The 19,555-nt window shown below is 45.3% G+C and overlaps 1 protein-coding gene across 2 annotated transcripts in view; it reads left to right on the forward strand.

The window, feature by feature from the left end:
• EXD1 (exonuclease 3'-5' domain containing 1) overlaps positions 1 to 19,555 on the forward strand; it is a 618,256-nt gene that overhangs the window by 44,186 nt on the left and 554,515 nt on the right. Inside the window, exon 2 of one of the 2 annotated variants that reach the window (XM_077464920.1) lies at positions 12,107 to 12,173. The exons of the other annotated variant lie outside the window; for it this stretch is intronic. The gene's annotated coding sequence lies outside the window, so the exon portion shown is untranslated. The remainder of the gene's footprint in view (positions 1 to 12,106; positions 12,174 to 19,555) is intronic. 2 annotated transcript variants of the gene reach the window in all.

Below are 19,555 nucleotides of genomic sequence, written 5' to 3' on the forward strand. Positions count from 1 at the left end.
TTACGTCACTCCAGCGCATGCGCATGGGAGCCGCCACTCGCGGCATATCTCCGTTAACTGCGGCACGCTCAGTGCGCCTGCGCGCCGATGTCTACGGCGCATGCGCCGTAGACAGCGGTGCCTGTCTTTCGGCAAATATTTCCTAAACCGTGTAGGTTTAGGAGATATTTCTTAGACCTACAGGTAAGCCTTAATCTAGGCTTACCTGTAGGTCAAAGTGTGTTTGTAAGGGTTTACAACCACTTTAAAATACCAGTAGGAAGTAAGGGGGCAGAGTAGTTAAGGTGTAAAAAGAAAAAAAAACACACTGAAAAGACTGGCGACTGCTCGATCAAGCAGTGCCCATAATTAATAGACCAGATATACTCCAGCTATCCTCTACATCCCTGCGTTTTCGGTTCCCACTCCCCTGGAATCCTAGTGAACAAAGGGGAGAAGGAAAAAAAGGAGACCAAGCTGGGGAAAAGGAAACGAATAAATTCGAACATGAGAGGGCGGAACCAAAAAGCAATGGAGCCAAAGACACCTAGAGAAAGCTTGAATGCAAGTATGATACAGAAATATGTAAAAGAAGCGAGCCCAAAAAACCCAAGGGTGGAGAGAAATCAACAAGGGACAAAAAAGAAAAATTAGGTGGTAATACAAAGAGGACTAAGGTGTTAAAACCAGAACAGATAGAGGTGTGGATATGGAATGTGATCCTAGCAGCTCGGAAGAACAAAGGAATATATCCCAAATCCCAACTAAAATGGATATGATGGAAATGTTTGCTAAACTGGAAAATTCGATAAAAACAGAGATTGACAATGTAAGGTCAGATATGAGTCACCTGCTGAAGAGAGAGTGGAAGATGCGGAGGAAAGAACAGAAAAACAGGCTCTAGAGATTCTAGATTTAAAAACACAAGTAAAGAAACTGGAAACTGATCAGAGAGAGATCCTATATAAGCTGGAAAATCAAGAAAATCAAAGCAGACACCAGAACCTAAGAATTGGAGCACTACCAGAACAGAATGGGGAGGATTTAAAAAAAAAAAATGAAGAAAAATATTCTATCCAGTATTAGAAAGAGAAGGAGATGAATTAAAGATAGACTAGGTCCACAGGATTAGAAAACCACCGGGCTTGAAAACTGAGGTACCTCTAGACCTAATAATTAAATTACATCTTTACGAGGACAAAGCTAAAATCTGGAGAAAATTAAGAGGACTCCCTCCCCTACAATATGAAAGTGCGGAATTACAAGTATTTTCTGACCTATCAGCAGAGACACTGGCTTGAAGATGTCAACTGAAACCTCTCCTAGAGCAAATAAGAGCAGCAAACATCAAATATAGCTGGGGGTATCCCGCAGCACTAATAGCGCAGAAAGAAGGAAGAACAGTGTGATTAAAATTCCTGGAGGATTTGGAGGGTTTCTGTAAAGACCTGGACAGCACCTAATATACCTAGATGGCAAGAAAGAGGGAAATGATAGCGAAAGAAGGAACACTGTAGAGTGTTTAAGACTTTATCAATTTGAGATGGGCTGGGGGGAGGGGCAGGGGGAAAAGGAGGGAGCAGGGGAAACGAGAAAGTAGAGAGGAAAGGGGAAAGAGATAAAAACAGGGAGCAAGGACCTATGGGTACCCCCTTAGCCTGTTCGGCCCTGCCCCTTTCTCCCCCTTTGTGTGGGGGGGAGGGCCTGGGACATGGGTAGCCGTAGACAGTCACACCCTAGCAAGGGATGACCACAGGATGGGATCGGAGGGGGGCCTCTGACTGTGGTAATATGGCCTGGAAGTGGCAAGGGCGAACAGGGAGGGGGGAGGGGGGGAAGGAAGGGCGGATGGGGAGGGGGAATGGAGCCTTGGGAGGAGATGCACCCCATAGGAAAGAGTGAACCTCAAGATGCTAAGGCAACTTTATTGTATCCAACTAACCTCACTTATCAATACGGAAGAGATGGAAATGAATTTCCTGACATATAACGTTAAAGGCCTTAACTCCCCGGTTAAGAGACACAAGATACTCAGAGAAATTAAGCAATATCAAGTAGGGTAGTGTTCTTGCAAGAGACACATCCAAAGCAGGATACAAACATCAAAATATACTCAAGACTTCCCTACATGGTATTACAGCGACTCCCCCACTAGGGGGGCAAAGGGGCAAAGGTAGCAATCGGGTTTTCAAAGAAAATAAGATTTACATTACTAGACAGAGTGACGGACCCGGAGGGCAATAAAGGGAAAAGTGGGAGAGAACCCTAGCTGACCTCTACTGCCCTAATAAAAACCTCATTAAAATTCCTGCGGCAGGCCCTGAATCGATTAATCGCCTTTAAGGCAGGGGTGGTTGTACTAGTGGTGGACTTAAACTTTTGTCTGGATCCATCAATCGATGGCACGTCCTGATCGCAGGGGACAAGTAAGGTTCAATTAAAAGAGATTAAGTTAAAGATGCATCAATGTCAAATGATAGATGCATGGCGGATTAAACGTGCTAAAGATAAAGACTATACCTACTTCTCCCTGGTGCACGGGACATATTCAAGATTAGATTATATACTGGTAGACCACAGAGCATTGGAACAAGTGAGGGAAATAAGGATTGGAACTATGACGCTATCGGATCATGCTCCAGTCATGATGAAGATGCGGATCCCTAGTATGCAAAGTAGGTTGTTTAGTTGGCGGGTAAATGAAAGCTTGTTACAGGACCAGGAGATTACAGAAGAAGTGCGGAAAGAATTCGACTTTTATTTCTTGAAAAATGACCATGGTAAAATCTCGGCAGCTTCGTTATGGGAGGCGCACAAAGTTTATATCAGAGGGTTCCTCATTTCCATCGGGTCGAGGAAAAAGAGAGTAAATAAAAAGGGAAATCTTATTGAAGAAATAAATAGATTACAACAAGACCATAAAAAAACACAGGGGCCATCACCAGGAAACCTATCACGCACTTGGAAATAAGAGGAGAGCTCAATGACATTCTATAGCAAGAATCAAGGAAGGATATGAATAGAATATTTAAAGGATAAATATCAATGGGGAGACAAGTCCAGTAAACATTTAGCCAGGATGTTGCGAAAGAAAAGAGAAATCAATTATATAGATAAAATAAAAAAACGATCAGGAGAACTAGTATATACCACAAAAGATTGCGAAAGAGTTCAGGAACTATTACAAATCTCTCTATGCTGTCAGGAAGAAGGGGCAGGATGAACAAGAGGAGGAGGGGAAACTTAGAGTTTCTTGAAAACAGTGCAGTACCCTCATTAACCGAGAGCGACGGAGACATCATGGAAGGACCAATTACAGAGGAAGATATTTTTAAAGCGTTAAAACATTTTACCTTAAAAAGTTTAAAGAAATATTAGTTCCAAAGGCCTGCCATTATTGGAACAAGTTAGGCACAGAATGCGTTATGGGAAGAGATGCACTAGCGGCATCCATTGCAGTTATATTAAAAGATGGTAAGGAAAGCTTTCTCTGTTCCAGTTATAGACCAATTGCCTTATTGAATGCTGATACTAAATTGTTCGCAAGCATTCCGGCAAGATTTAAGGCAAAGATGTCCGACCTGGTACACCCGGACCAGGTCGGATTCATATCTGGTAGAGAAAGGAAGGGATAATGGAGTCCGAGCCCTATTGCTACTCCAGGCAGCCAAGATCAACGGGGAACCCAGTCTATTCCTGTCGATCGATGCCGAAAAGGCTTTCGACAGGGTAGACTGGGGGTACATGCTGAAAACCTTGGAAGCCATGGGGGTAGGCCCGAGGATACAGGAGTGGGTAAAATTTCTATGCAACGATCCCCAAGCCTCAGTAAAAGTGAATAGCGTATCCTCCCTGCCGTTCTCAATGAGAAACTGAACCAGACAGGGGTGCTCGCTATCCCCTTTATTATTTTATACTATCACTGGAGCCTTTGCTGGCTTCGATTAGAAACAGTGACATTAAGGGGATAAAGGTGGGAAGGAACAGCATAAAATCGCTGCGTTTGCTGACGATATGCTCTTTATATCAAACCACAGGATAACGATCCCAAATCTGATGAATGTGTTAAAATATGGTGAATTTTCAAACCTTTAAAATAAACCCCAATAAGTCAGAAATACTAAATTTAAACTTTTAAAAGAATTTCACTTCCCATGGAGAAAAGATATTTAGGAGTGATACTCGGATACCTTGAGGAAAATCTACCTGATGAACTATATACCTTTTTACTAGATGAGATCAGGACGGAAATTTAATAAAATAAGCCGCCCCCTCTCCTGGATAGGGCAAATAAATAGTTAAAACGATGGCCCCGAAAAATATATATAAAGTCCAGATGCTTCCCTTAGCAGTCCCCCAATCCTTTAGAACTTTAAAAGGAATACTCTAGATTTATTTGCCGTAATAAAAAAAACACAAATAGCAGACTTGGTAATGAACCAGGAAAAAAAAAAAACGGTGGGTCTAGCGACACCAGATTTTAAAAAATGATCATGCGGTCTCACACGGTTTATAGAATGGACACAAAGTAAAGACAAGAGATGGATTAGTATAGAATATAAAATGAGTAATGTACACTTAGGTCATATAATCTGGAACCCACCACAGTATACAACACTGGGGGAGAATACGCACGATATAACGAGTCACATTGAAAATATGGGCTAGGGTACACCTACAAAAAAAAGTATAATTCCCCTTTGATCTACCTTAAGGAAAATTAATATTTTGATCCAGGACGAAAGGAGGTGGGGAGTAATTGGATAAAAAAAGGTGACATACAATTGAAAGACGCAGTAAAAAAATGGGAAAATACGCACTTTTCAAGAACTTAAATCGGACACGGGGGTGATGAAAATTGACATGGCGGTATATTCAATTGAAGCATTTTGTGGAGAATCTTCCAACCCCCATTCGATCTGGAGAAGACTCCACTCGGAGAGACTAACCTTGAGGAAATACCCCAAAAAAATATATAGCAAGCCTATAGAAAATCCTCCTGGGGGGAGAGGAAGGGGATGTACTTCCATATATCAAGAAATGGGAAATGAAATGGGGACACAATGCACTTTACACAAGTTAGAAAAAATTTGGAAGCTTACTCATGGTTCTGCGACAGACACGAAGACGGTTGAAACAAATTATAAATGTCTGGCGAGATGGTATCTGACGCCAGATAGAATAGGTAATTTCCAACGGGAGCAGTCCTCGGACTGCTGGAGGGGGTGTAAAATTAAAGGTACAATGCATCATATGTGGTGGGATTGCCCCGTCATTAAAAAATACTGGAGATATATTTTGCTCCTCATCAAGATCATCACGAAGGAAGACATCCCAGAGGACCCATGGATATGTTTATTCCATGGGACAGATAGAACAGTAAGACAATACAAAGCTTCAATAATTCCAGTCCTGCTCAATGTAGCTAAGTGTCATCCCCAAAAAATGTCAGGAAGTGGAAAGCCCAAAAAACGCGGGATTGGATTTTTGGAGTAAACACCATACAAAGATTGGAGAGGTATGTCGACTGGGGTGAGGACCAGATAGATGAAGTAGAAGGTAAGGACAGGGATGTCGACTGGGGTGAGGACCAGATAGATGAAGTAGAAGGTAAGGACAAGTGGAAAGAGTGGAATAAGTTTAAAAGTACATGGAGGTATGTGACGGAGATCACTCAATAAACCAGAGAAGAGGAAGGAGAAAGGAGGGTGGGAAAGGGAAAGGAAGGACGAGGAAAAGGGTGAGGTTGGAAAAGGGAAAGAAAAGAGTAATCGTAAATGAAAACGTGGGCCTTTAGCAAAAGGGACAGGGTGCGGGGAAGGGGGGGCTTGGGCGAGGTGGAAGGAAAGGCTTTGAAATGTCAGAGGGTAGAATTGTGTTACTTTATTTTAAATTGGTTTCTTCCCTGATGTATGTAATCTAAAACATTAAAGAATAAAAAAAAGTATTCTTGGTAGCTTTAACAGCACAGAAGCTTGTTTTTCCCCAGGGGAAGGTAGAGGGCCTCATTGCAGCAGTAGCATCCCTTCTAGATTTAGAGGTCTCTTACAGGAGAGTTCTCAGACTGATGACATACTGCATCCCTGCTTTCCCATGGGCTCATATCCATTCCAGAACCCTCCAGCAATTTCTCCTATCCTCCTGGGATGGGAAGAGAGGAAAGCTGGACAACGGGGTTCCCATTCCAGAAAGGGTGGAGAAGTCTCTGCAGTGGTGGCTCAATCCTCAGTTTGTGGGAGGACCACCTTTGGGCCCAGCTCCAACCCCTCAGGGTAACAGATGCAAGCGTTTGGGGGGCCCACTTAGAGGATCTTCAAGCCCAGAGTCAGAGGAACGCTTCCTCCAATTTCTGGCAACTCTTGGCGGTCAGAGAGGCCTTAAGGGCCTTTGAGGAAAGAATCAAGGGCAGAGAGGTCCAGATCCTTTCCGACAACACAACTGCAGTGGCCTTCCTGAATAATCAGGGAGGCACCAGATCTCATGCTCTTCTGACCCTGGTTTTGGAACTCTTGGAGTGGGTAGAGCAGAGAGTCCCCTCTATCTCAACAGTACATCTAAAGGGGGCATACAATGTCAAAGCAGACTATCTCAGTCGACAAACGATTCACCAGGGAGTGTGGGTATCGAACCCTGAAATCTCCCCCCACCCCTTTTATGCCGAAACTTTGGCAACCTATTGATCTTTCCCCGCAGAAGGAACAGAAGAGTGAAAAGAGGGGGGTGTGGTTCAGAAGGGGTAGACTCGCTGGTCCAAGTCTGGGACTTCCACTTGGCATATGCCTTTCCCTCTTAGTTCTGATCCTGAGGATACTGCAGAAGCTGAGTCTCTCAGAGGGCAGACTGATTCTGATTGCTCCTTGGCAGCTCAAGAGGACCAGGTTCCCTTCCCTGGGAAATTGGTCTGTAGCTCCCCCCTCAGCACTTTCCGGAGGGGCGAGACCTTCTCCTTCAGGACCCAGACTGCCACACAGATACCGGCTTCTTCAGGCTCACAACTTGGCTCTTGAAAGGGAGAGCCTGCAAAAAGGGATGTTCTGAGCGTGTAATGGACACCCTTCTTTTGAGTAGGAAGCCAGTTACCAGCCGTATTTACGCCAAAGTCTGGGGAGTCTTCTCGCGCTGGTGCCAGGCGAAGGGGACTTCCCAACAAGAGATCCCTGCTATCTTGGACTTTCTCCAGGATTGCGCAGATCAGGGGTAGGTGACCAAGACACTTAAGATTTAGGTTGCAGCCTTGTCCAGTTTTTTTTTTTGGACAGGAGGTTGGCTCTGGACCCCTTGATTAAAAGATTGTCAGTCAGATAGACTATCCCCAGTGCAGATGAGCAAGTTTTCGCCTTGGGACCCTGCGCTAGTCTTGGAAGCGATAACCAGGGCACCATTTGAGCCGTTGCCTCTTATTATTATTAAGTTGCTTACCCTAAATACAGCCTTCCTGCTGGTGGTGACAATGGCTAGAAGGATAGGTGACATCCAGGCTCTGTCAATAAAAGAACCCTTTTTTTCTAATTGATGACAGGGTTGTTCTTGGGCAGGACTTGATGTCAGATATCTGTTGGCTTATTTAGAGTAAAAGAGTTTAGAAGGTCCAGCCCATTATTGGTTAGTTTTTCTGGCCAGAAAAAGGGTTAGCAAGTGTCTAAAAGCATCCATAGCAAGATAGATCAAGCAGACTATTACTTCTGCCTATGATCAGGGTGGGGAGCAGCCCCGAATAACTTTTAACCACCTCAATACAGTGCAGTTACACACCCTTCCTGACCAGACCAATTTTCAGCTTTCAGCGCTCTCACAGTTTTTGAATGACAGTTACTCAGTCATCCTACACTGTATCCATATGAAACTTGCGTCCTTTTTTCCACACAAATAGAGCTTTCTTTTAGTGGTATTTAATCACTAGTGGGTTTTTTATTTTTTGTGCTATAAGTAAAATAAAACGTAAATTTTGTGAAAAAAATGCCTTTTTCTTCGTTTCTGTCATAAATTTTTGCTAATTAGTAATTTTTCTTCATAAATTTTGGCCATAATTTATACTGCTACATATCTTTGATAAAAATAACCCACATTAGTATATATTATTTGGTCTTTGTGAAAGTTATAGAGTCTACAAACTATGGTGCCAATCACTGAAAATTGATCACTTCTGATCAGGCCTTCAGTACATCAGGTGTACCTAATTTCTTGAGACACTAACAAGTCAGGAAAGTACAAATACCCCCCAAATGACCCCTTTTTACAAAGTAGACATCCCAAGGTATTAAGTAGCATGGTGAGTTTTTTTAAGTTGTCATTTTTTCCCACAATTCTTTGCAAAATTAAGATTTTTTTTTTTTCTAAATTGTCATATTATCAGGTTATTTCTCACACACAGCATATGCATACAACAAATTACACCCCAAAATACATTCTGCTACTCTTCCCGAGTACGGCGATGCACATGTGTAGGAGTTTTACACAACCTGGCCACATACAGAGCAGTAACATTGATGTAGTACCTTCAGACGTTCTACGAGCAAAAATTACGCATCTCATTTCTCAACCACCTATTACACTTTTGAAGGCCCTGGAGTACCAGGACAATGGAATTTCCCATAAAATTACCCCATTTTGGAAAGCAAACACCCCAACGTATAATCTGTGAGGCATAATGAGTCTTTTGAACGGTTCATTTTTTTCCAGAAGTTTTTGGAATATGTGGAAAAAAATTAAAACGCATTTTTTTTTTTTTTACACAAAATTGTCAATTTATAAGATATTTCTAACACATAGCATGTATATAGCAAGAATTACACCCCAAAATACATTCTGCTACTCCTCCCGAGTATGGCGATACCACATGTGTAGGACTTTTACACAACCTGACCACATAGAGAGGCCGAACATTGAAGTAGTACGTTCAGGCGTTCTAGGAGCATAAATGACACATCTCATTTCATTCCTACCTATCACACTTTTGAAGGTCCTGGACCACCAGGACAGTGAAATTACCCACAAAATGACCCCATTTTGGAAAGCAAACACCCCAACGTATATTCTATGAGACATGGGCTTGAAATAGGTACTCGGGTACTCTGATGGCCTGGTGACAGGTACTCGGGTACTCTGATGGCCTGGTGACAGGTACTCGGGTACTCTGATGGCCTGGTGACAGGTACTCGGGTACTCTGATGATCTGGTGACAGGTACTCGGGTACTCTGATGGTCTTACAGGTACTCGGGTACTCTGATGGTCTGGTGACAGGTACTCGGGTACTCTGATGGTCTGGTGGCAGGTACTCGGGTACTCTGATGGCCTGGTGGCAGGTATTTGGGTACTCTGATGGCCTGGTGGCAGGTACTCGGGTACTCTGATGGCCTGGTGACAGGTACTCGGGTACTCTGATGGCCTGGTGACAGGTACTCGGGTACTCTGATGGCCTGGTGGCAGGTATTTGGGTACTCTGATGGCCTGGTGGCAGGTACTCGGGTACTCTGATGGCCTGGTGACAGGTACTCGGGTACTCTGATGGCCTGGTGACAGGTACTCGGGTACTCTGATGGCCTGGTGACAGGTACTCGGGTACTCTGATGGCCTGGTGACAGGTACTCGGGTACTCTGATGGCCTGGTGACAGGTACTCGGGTACTCTGATGGCCTGGTGACAGGTACTCGGGTACTCTGATGGCCTGGTGACTGGTATTTGGGTACTCTGAAGGGCGGTGACAGGTACTTATATGGACTATGACAGGTACTCTGGTACACAGATGGACTGGAACAGGTACTCGGGTACCCTGATGGACTGTGACAGGTACTCGGGTACCCTAATGGACCGTGACAGGTACTTGGGTACCCTGATGGGCCGTGACAGGTACTATGGTACCCTGATGGGCCGTGACAGGTACTCGGGTACCCTGATGGGCCGTGACGGGTACTCGGGTACTCTGATGGGCCGCGACAGGTACTCGGGTACTCTGATGGGCCGTGACAGGTACTCGGGTACCCTGATGGGCCGTGACAGGTACTCGGGTACCCTGATGGGCCGTGACAGGTACTCGGGTACCCTGATGGGCCGTGACAGGTACTCGGGTACCCTGATGGGCCGTGACAGGTACTCGGGTACCCTGATGGGCCGTGACAGGTACTCGGGTACTCTGATGGGCCGTGACAGGTACTCGGGTACTCTGATGGGCCGTGACAGGTACTCGGGTACTGATGGGCCGTGACAGGTACTCGGGTACTCTGATGGGCCGTGACAGGTACTCGGGTACTCTGATGGGCCGTGACAGGTACTCGGGTACTCTGATGGGCCGTGACAGGTACTCGGGTACTCTGATGGGCCGTGACAGGTACTCGGGTACTCTGATGGGCCGTGACAGGTACTCGGGTACTCTGATGGGCCGTGACAGGTACTCGGGTACTCTGATGGGCCGTGACAGGTACTCGGGTACTCTGATGGGCCGTGACAAGTACTCGGGTACTCTGATGGGCCGTGACAGGTACTCGGGTACTCTGATGGGCCGTGACAGGTACTCGGGTACTCTGATGGGCCGTGACAGGTACTCGGGTACTCTGATGTGCCGTGACAGGTACTCGGGTACTCTGATGGGCCGTGACAGGTACTCGGGTACTCTGATGGGCCGTGACAGGTACTCGGGTACTCTGATGGGCCGTGACAGGTACTCGGGTACTCTGATGGGCCGTGACAGGTACTCGGGTACTCTGATGGGCCGTGACAGGTACTCGGGTACTCTGATGGGCCGTGACAGGTACTCGGGTACTCTGATGGGCCGTGACAGGTACTCGGGTACTCTGATGGGCCGTGACAGGCACTCGGGTACTCTGATGGGCCGTGACAGGTACTCGGGTACTCTGATGGGCCGTGACAGGTACTCGGGTACTCTGATGGGCCGTGACAGGTACTCGGGTACTCTGATGGGCCGTGACAGGTACTCGGGTACTCTGATGGGCCGTGACAGGTACTCGGGTACTCTGATGGGCCGTGACAGGTACTCGGGTACTCTGATGGGCCGTGACAGGTACTCGGGTACTCTGATGGGCCGTGACAGGTACTCGGGTACTCTGATAGGCCGTGACAGGTACTCGGGTACTCTGATGGGCCGTGACAGGTACTCGGGTACTCTGATGGGCCGTGACAGGTACTCTGATGGACTGTGATTGACAGGTACTATGAGGGGTGGTGACAGGTCCTCTTTATTTGGGGGGGGGCAATCAGTATGATTAGTGTACACTGTATGCGGTAACGAGATGTTACCGCAATCTCCTCCTCACACACGATCGGTGTGTGAGGAGGAGAACCCGGTAACATCCCGTTACCGCAGTTTGTTTACATTTTTGTGATCGGCTGTGAAAGGATCACAGCCGATCACGTGGGTAAACAGCCGGCCAATGGCTGTTTACCAGCGTCGGTGACGAGCAGTGTTCCCGGGAAACACGCCGCCACCGGCGTGCACGCGCAGCGCGATCGCGCACATGCGCCGTGCACGTTCGGGGTGTGACCATCTGTGATCGGCCGTGACTTCATCACGGCCGATCACGTGGTAAACAGCCATAACGAATGGCTGTTCACCCCCTTCGGTGGCGAGCGATGTCTCCGTGACATGCCGCCACCGAAGAAACAGGGATGCGCGCGCACGATCGCGCGCATTTCCTGTTTAAACGGGAGGCCGTCATATGACGGCCTCCCGCCACAATAGGTGCGCCGCCTGTCCGTCATTTGACGGCCGGCGGTCAGCAACTAGTTAAAGCACATTCCACTCGGTCTCTAGCGACCTCTTGGGCAGAAAGGGCCAGAGCATCAGTGGAGGAAATATGCAGGGCAGCTACATGGACAAGCCAGAGCACCTTCCTGAGACACTACAGGGTTGAAAAAGGAGGTGGTGGTGTAAAAGCGAGATCTATCTTGTTGGGATAGATACTTGTCCACCAAAGCACTAGCATTTTCGGTTAAGCTTTGGCATCCTGACACAATAGATCACCTGGGAGGGTATAGCAATGACTTGTGCACTTTTGGAAGAAAATAAAATGTGGTTATCTTGGGTATTTGGATATACTTTTTCTCTGCTCAGGTTTGTGAATGCTGTGTTTAGACATTTTTTGCCATTTACACCTGGCTTTGTCCTCCACTAAGGTTTCCTGCCCAACTTTATTACTTTAAAGCCTGCTGAATGACCTGGATTGTTCCACAATCTTCTGGGGTAAGTTATTTTCTGCAGTGGATAGGGTTTCATACATGTGTATGTAGTTTTATTTAATTCTGATTTTACATGCTATCATCCCTGATTTTTTTTTTTTTTTGGCCTCTATTATGGCCAGACCACTTTCTTTTGATTGCAGCACCCCTTTTTTCTATATAATTTTGAAGATTTTGGTATGTATTGATGCTATTTAGCTCCTTTTTATGGCATTGATATGAACTTCTGTTCTTATTTTGTATATTTTATATATTTTTCAGTTTTTATCAGGTCTTCCTTTGGCCCTCTGTAGTCGTACCGTGGCCGTGTGGGCTTGCTGTCCCCTCTGGAATTGAACCGCGCTGACCCTGCTTTTATGTGGCTATTGGGGTTATGATGGGTTTATGGGAGATTTTTTTTCATGGTGACTGTGTGATTACGTGGGGGAAAGGGTTTGGACATATGTTGCCTAATCATTCAAAAATACGCATCTGTTTGTTATGGATTTTTTTTCTTGTGTGTTTCTTTTTCTATGAATTTTGTTTTTTCTTTTATCAGAGCAATGTGTGTACTCTTGTATTCTATTCCCCTCATGAAGCCAATGCCTTGGCAAAACTAGTAGGGATGAAGTGACCTGCTACTACCATCTTGGCCATTATCCTTTTGGCCTGTAGATTGCCTACTTGCTCCCTTACTACAGGGTAGAGGTGTTGTCACTTCAGGAGCTGGTGTTTGGTAGGAAGGTCCTACAAACTGTTGTCCTGCCCTAAGGTAGGCCTGAGCTACTTGTTCTTTTCTCAGGGTGCCGTTCTGGAAGACGACTTGAGAAAATGACCAGTTAGACTTAACAGTAACAGTGTTTCTGGGAAGTCTTCCAGGACAGCAGGCCTACTTCCCACCCGCTCTTTTTTATATGTTTATTTTGTATGAAGTTTTGAGGTGTTTTTTTCTCGTGCACTGGTGTGGTTCAATGCTTTTTCACAACTGAGGAGCACTGGGAGGGGCCGGGGGTTTTTGTTTCTTTTTTAGGTGGAACCAGTCATCTCAGGGTGTGATCCTGGAAGACTTCCCAGAAACAGTCAAGGTAAAGTGTAACTGGTCATTTTTTTAAATCCTGACTCGGTCTGCTAACGTTTTGAAAAACGAGCAGAATTCAAGAGTCTGCGGTGTGCAGTACCGCATTTGGCCAGAGGTGCGGGGGCGCTGGTGACCCCCCCCCCCCCCCCCCCCGAGTGTTTCCAAGCCTCTGACTGTTTCTGAGTGGTTTTCGAGCATCTCTGGCGCCCCCTCACCTCTGGCTGCATGCGGTACTGCATAACATAGAAGTCAATGTGGAACGAATATCTGAGTTTACATTGATTTCTATGGGGAAACTCGCTTTGATATACAAGTGCATTGGATTACAAGCATTCTTCTGGAACTAATTATGCTCGTAATCCAAGGTTCCACTGTATTTGCTTTGGAAGAATAAATCGCCTCTGAGGGGGAATCCTGTGACGCGAACGTGTGTTTTTTTTTTTTTTTTTTAAGATTTGTTTATTTGTTTTTTGCTACAAAATTACTTAGAACCCCGAAACATTACTTTTTTTTTTTTTTCTTACACCCTAGAGAATAAAATGGCAGTCGTTGCAATACTTTCTGTCACACCGTATTTGCGCAGCAGTCTTACAAGCGCACTTTTTTTTTTGGAAAAAAGACACTCCTTTTGGATTAAAAAGACACCAGTAAAGTTAGCCCCATTTTTTTTTTTTTTTTTTTTTATATTGTGAAAGATAATTACGCCGAGTAAATTGATACCCAACATGTCACACTTCAAAATTGCGCCTGCTTGTGGAATGGCGACAAACTTTTACCCTTAAAAATCTCCATAGGCGACGTTTAAAAAATTCTACAGGTTGCATGTTTTGAGTTAGATTAGATCTAGGTCTAGAATTATTGCTCTCGCTCTACCGATCGTGGTGATGCCTCACGTGTGGTTTGAGCAGGCTCTGAACCAGGCATTTGCAATGGTTCATTGCTCCTTACCCGGGTCACGCAAGTCACCAGGTGTTGCTCGGCAGGCTGAGCGGATGAGTCTGCTTCCGAGCAATCTTCTTTTTTTTTTTTTTTTTTTTTTTTACTTGGTCTTTATTTTCCTTTTTAAATTTACAAAACTTACACCTCATGCTTTTTACATTATTAAAAAAGAGTAAAGAGGCAGCGTTTAGACTCCCCCTTCGTAAACAACTATGATTATTTATATTGTTCTTCCCCCTTAATCACACCTACTCCACTAATCGAACATGCCGCGCTTCCATGCTTCTAATACCTTCAACGCTCACCACTCCATTCATCACTCAGCAAGATACTTGGCCTTAGTCCCTCCTAGTTTATTAGGCCTCATCCTTGCATATCATTATTCCTCCACATTACTTTTTTTTTTTTTAAATCAAATAAGTTTTTATTGTAAAACACTTATGGTACAAACCAAACATAGGAGTAAAGTACAGTCTTACAGTAGCATTGGTTTTTACATCCAAAAGTATACAGAGAATATAGAAATACAAATAGGTTCGGTTTGAAAACTGTCGAGACATGGAAAATATCAATAAAACCAAAAAATAAAGAAGAAAGGAGGTAAAAAAAAGAAAAAAGGAACCAAAAGTAAAAACAAAAGTATCGTTCTCTCATAGACCACTCCGCATCAGGAAACAGCCGCATAGGTACCTTACATATATACTACGGCCCACAGCCCAGCACACAGTCCCACTGGTGTCTCCCTACACCCCGTACAATTACCGGATAAGGGAGAGACATAGAGTTAGACCCATCCTGGAAACATGACCATTTATGTACCTCCATATACCGGTCCTAGGACCTTCAGTTAACCCTGTAAAAGTCTGTCCTGTATAAGTTGGTGGGGAGCTAGTCCCGGGACCTCAAGCCACCCCCCCCACATGGCATTAAATTTGTGCGGTGCGTTTCTGTGTTGGTATGTTATCTTTTCTCTGATCAGCATCTGGTTCACCTGTTCTATCCATTGCTGCCTGGTGGGAACCCTGTGGGTCATCCATAGTCTCGCTATCAATTTTCTAGCTACATATAGTAACCTGATAATGGCTGTATGGGCCGAGGGCGTCAATGATTCCTCATCCAGGGCCCCCAGCAGGCAGACCAATGGACACCGCGGAATACCAACAGAGAACACTGAGGATATAGTGTCGAAAATTCCCGCCCAATATCGTTTTAGTTTCGGGCACCCCCAGAACATGTGCATAAGATCCCCATGGTCCCGCATACATTTAGGGCAAAGGGGAGACCCTCTAACACCCCAACTGTGCAGTTTAACTGGAGTTCTATAGGTCCTATGTAGTAAATATAGGTGGGAGAGCCTATGGGAGGCCGATACCGACACCAACGGAGCGGAGGACAAGCAAAGGTTCCAGGTCTCCACGTCCATGGGCCCCAGGTCCGCCTCCCACCTCTGCCGACATGGAAGACGTGCCGGGTCCTGCACCGCGTCAAGAAGCATAGCATACCCCCTAGAGATCATGCCTTTACGGTCAATCTGCATAAATATCTCCTTCACCACAGGATGGTCTGTTAGGGAGAGCTGCACACTCTGTGCCTGTGTCTGCAACGCATGACGTAACTGTAAATATTTAAAGAAATCCCTACGAGGGATGTCAAACTCCGCTTGTATTTCCATAAAGGACTTCAGTACCCGTCCACTATACAGTTGCGAGAGATACTGAAGACCACTCCCACTCCAGTTACCAAATCCCTTGAGCTTAAAAAGTTCACCATAATTAGCGTTCCGCCAAATAGGGGTGAGGGCAAGGAAGCCACGTATTCGTAGCAGTTTTTTAACATGAGACCACAGTGTATTCAGCAGTATAACAGTCGGGGAACCCCTGTCCATATGAGGGAAGCCTGCCTCCAATCTAGACAATGCTGTGTCCGAGGCGACCGTGTCAGCCAGTATCCTTCGGATCGGGTCCAATGGGTCATCCAACCCCCACCCACCCAGGTGCTGGAGCTGCGAAGCAAAAAAATACATCCTAGCGTGTGGAAGTGCCAACCCCCCTTCGTCCTTATTATATTGCAAGGTAAGTAAACTAAGTCTGGCCGTCTTTCTACACCATATTAATTCCCTAAACTGAGAGTCAATTTTATCGAACCAACGTTTCGGGATCCAGGTCGGGGAGTTATGACAAATATAGAGCAACTGCGGGGCCCACACCATTTTAATGAGGTTTACCCTGCCCACCACCGATAACGGTAGTTTACACCAGATCTTACATTTATCTCTGAACTTAAGTAACAATGGCATAAGATTCAGTTTAGCATATTCCGTCACCTCGGGGGATATCTGCACCCCCAGATACTTAAAGGATGTAACCGTCTGGATCATGTTTGCACAAGGGGGTAAGGGAGCCGTTAGAGGGGACAAGGGCATCAGTACAGATTTGTCCAAGTTAATTTTAAAACCTGACAATGTACCAAATAGGGTAATCAGGTTCATGGTGGCCGTAAGGGAGCCCTGGGTGTCCCCCAGGTATATAAGCGTGTCATCAGCGTAGAGCGATACCACATCCATTCCAGTGGGCCTGCAGAAACCCACAATATCCTGAGCCGATCTCACTCCACATTACTTTTTCTCATTCCACCTCTTCCAGATCTTGTAAAATTTGTTAAGGCTTCCTTGTTTAATATGACGTCCTTTCCTTAATAATCACCACCTCCATACTCTGTTCCCATTCTCTACTGGATGTGGGGGGGGGGGCAAAGGACTGCCACCTCTGGGCAATAAGTTTCCTGGCCTGGGAAGAGCATCTCAGAGTTGCTAACTGGGTACTTTTTTGGGTCTCCCCTCTTCCTCTATCCACCCCAAGTCCCACAGAGTGGGATCCATGTCTATACGGCCTTTAAACACCTGGGCAATAGTATCCACCACCTCCCTCCAGTATCTAAATAGTTTTGGACATTTCCAAAACATATGGATAAGGTCCCCCCTTGTTCTACCACATCTTGGGCAGGTGTCATCTTGTCTCCGACCAAACCAGAACAGTTTTTGAGGTGTGTAGTAGATTCTATAACAAAAAAAGGTGTGACATCTTCTGGGGTGGGGAGAGTGATACCCACGGAGCAAGTTAAAGAATCCTTTCCCATTGTGCTTCCGTTAATTTTTCCCACATCGTTTTCCTATTTCTTCCTATAGGGCCTTGTTTGCAGCCCTTCCCGGCTGCCTTTGTGTATACTTGAATATATTTTAGATACTAGACCCTTCCGTGACTTAGCCTTAATGATATTTTGTAGTACTGGCATTCTGCTCCATTCTAATGTCCTCCCTTTAAACTGTTCTGTCAAGGCGTGTCTTACCTGCAAATACCTGAAAGATCTCTTGGGGAGTGCGAATTGGCCTCTTAAATCCTGAAAGGGTCGTCTTGATAAATCTTTCCATCATGATAAATCTGAGAAATTAACTTTAAGCCTCGTCTTTCCCATTCTCTAATCGGGCCCAGTTTCTGCACCTCACCCAACTTGCTGTTTACCCATAAGGGGGAGTACTCTGAAACCTCTATAACCCAAGGTTTTTTTGCCACTTCCCATATTCTTGCCATCAGGTCAAGAGTAGGGAGTCCCCTCAGGAATGTCCCCGCCTCTAATGCTTCAGTCAAAGAATTATCCAACGAGTTACAAAAGAGGATCTTCCCCTCTCGTCCTTCTCTCTTTTTCGCATGCACCCCCCATGTGTTGGAGCTGGGCCACCAGGAAGTAACTAGAAAAATGTGGGAGGGCTACCCCTCCCTCGTTTGAGAGTTGCAGTGTACCAAGGCTAATGCGAGATGGACCCACTTTGCAAATTAATTCTCTAAGTAAACTGAATTTTATGTAACCATATTTTATAAATCCATACTGAGGAGTTGTGGAGAACATACAACAGTTGTGGCAGAAGTATCATTTTAATAAAATTGTAACAACCTGCCGCTGATAGTGGGAGTTTTTTCCAAATGATAATTTTTACCTTTTACATTTTAACAATGGAGCTATATTATTTACGATAAATTGTTTGTCTCTAGAAATGTTTATACCGAGGTACTTTATTTGGTTCGCTATTTGTAACCATTCTGCCTCTTGGGGCAGAGGGTGATCTAGTGGATCAATGGGCAGTAAAATGGATTTCTCCCAGTTTATCCTCAGTCCTGAAAGATGCCCAAAGGTTTTGATTTTACACATGGTCTCCCTTAGCCATTCCTGTGTATCACTAAGGAATAAGAGGAGATTGTCTGCAAATATTACTTTTTCTTCATCCTTTCCTCGTTTCTTTTATCCCTGGGGAAGCTCTAAGACACAGGGCCAAAGGCTCGATAGCGAGGGCGAAGAAAAGGGGGGACAAAGGGCACCCCTGTCTCGTCCCCCTCAGCAATCGAAACCTGACAATGTTCGTTATTCACTTTTACCCTCGCCCCAGGAGACCCATATAGTAGCTTCACCCAGTTGACAAAGTTCGGTTCAATCTGGAATTCTGTCAGAGTGCTCCAAAGAAACTTCCACTCAAGGGTATCAAAGGACTTGGTGGCATCCAGAGAGAGAACGGCCCTATGGCTGTCGTCATCACGTAGAAATTTGGAGGTTTAAAAATAACAGTCTTCTATTTATACTGGTAGACCTACCGAGTATAAATCCCGATTGGTCACAGTGAACTGTATGTATTGGTCTTTTTGACTCCATTTAGTCTAGCCGCCAAGACCTTTGCTAAAACCTTGGTATTGGAATTGAGTAAAGAAATAGGTCTATATGAGGCAGGGCTAAGCGGGTCTTTGTTTTCCTTGGGGATTACTATTATAGTTGACTCCATCATGGATAGGGGAAGCTCTCCCTTTGCTGCCGAAAATTTTAAAACCCTCAGCAGTTCGGGAAGTACCTCATCAGTGTCGATTAGATTTCAATGGGGAGACCATCCGGTCCTGTGAACTTCTTTCTCACCATTTCCCGGATGGTCTACTGTATCTCCTCCAGGGTAACAGGGCTGTCATGAGCAGCCCTGTCCTCTGAGAGACAGGGGACCGCCAGGTTCTGAAAAAAGTTGTCCATTTCTTCCTAATTTCCCTCCTGGTTATACCTATATAGATTATCATCTCATTCTCATCTATCCAATATCTCCGGTGTGTGTGTGTGTGTGTGTGTGTGTCCTACCCTCACTAATATTAATCATTGGTACAACTGATGATGGTGAATTAGTTCTAACTAAGTGGGCCAACATCCTACCTACACTTTCCCCTTCCCCAAAAGCTATTAACTTTTGGAAAATTTGTTTGCTCTCCTCTTTACCTACTAGCACTAAAAGATTTTTCTTTTGTGTCTCTGTCCAAGCCCTAAGATTCCTGGGTGTCGGGTCATTTTATATATCTATCTTCTGAGGA

Source organism: Lithobates pipiens, unplaced genomic scaffold (assembly GCF_037356315.1).
Source record: "Lithobates pipiens isolate NorthernLeopardFrog02 unplaced genomic scaffold, aLitPip1_a1.2 Scaffold_30, whole genome shotgun sequence".
In the NCBI taxonomy this organism is placed as follows: domain Eukaryota; kingdom Metazoa; phylum Chordata; class Amphibia; order Anura; family Ranidae; genus Lithobates; species Lithobates pipiens.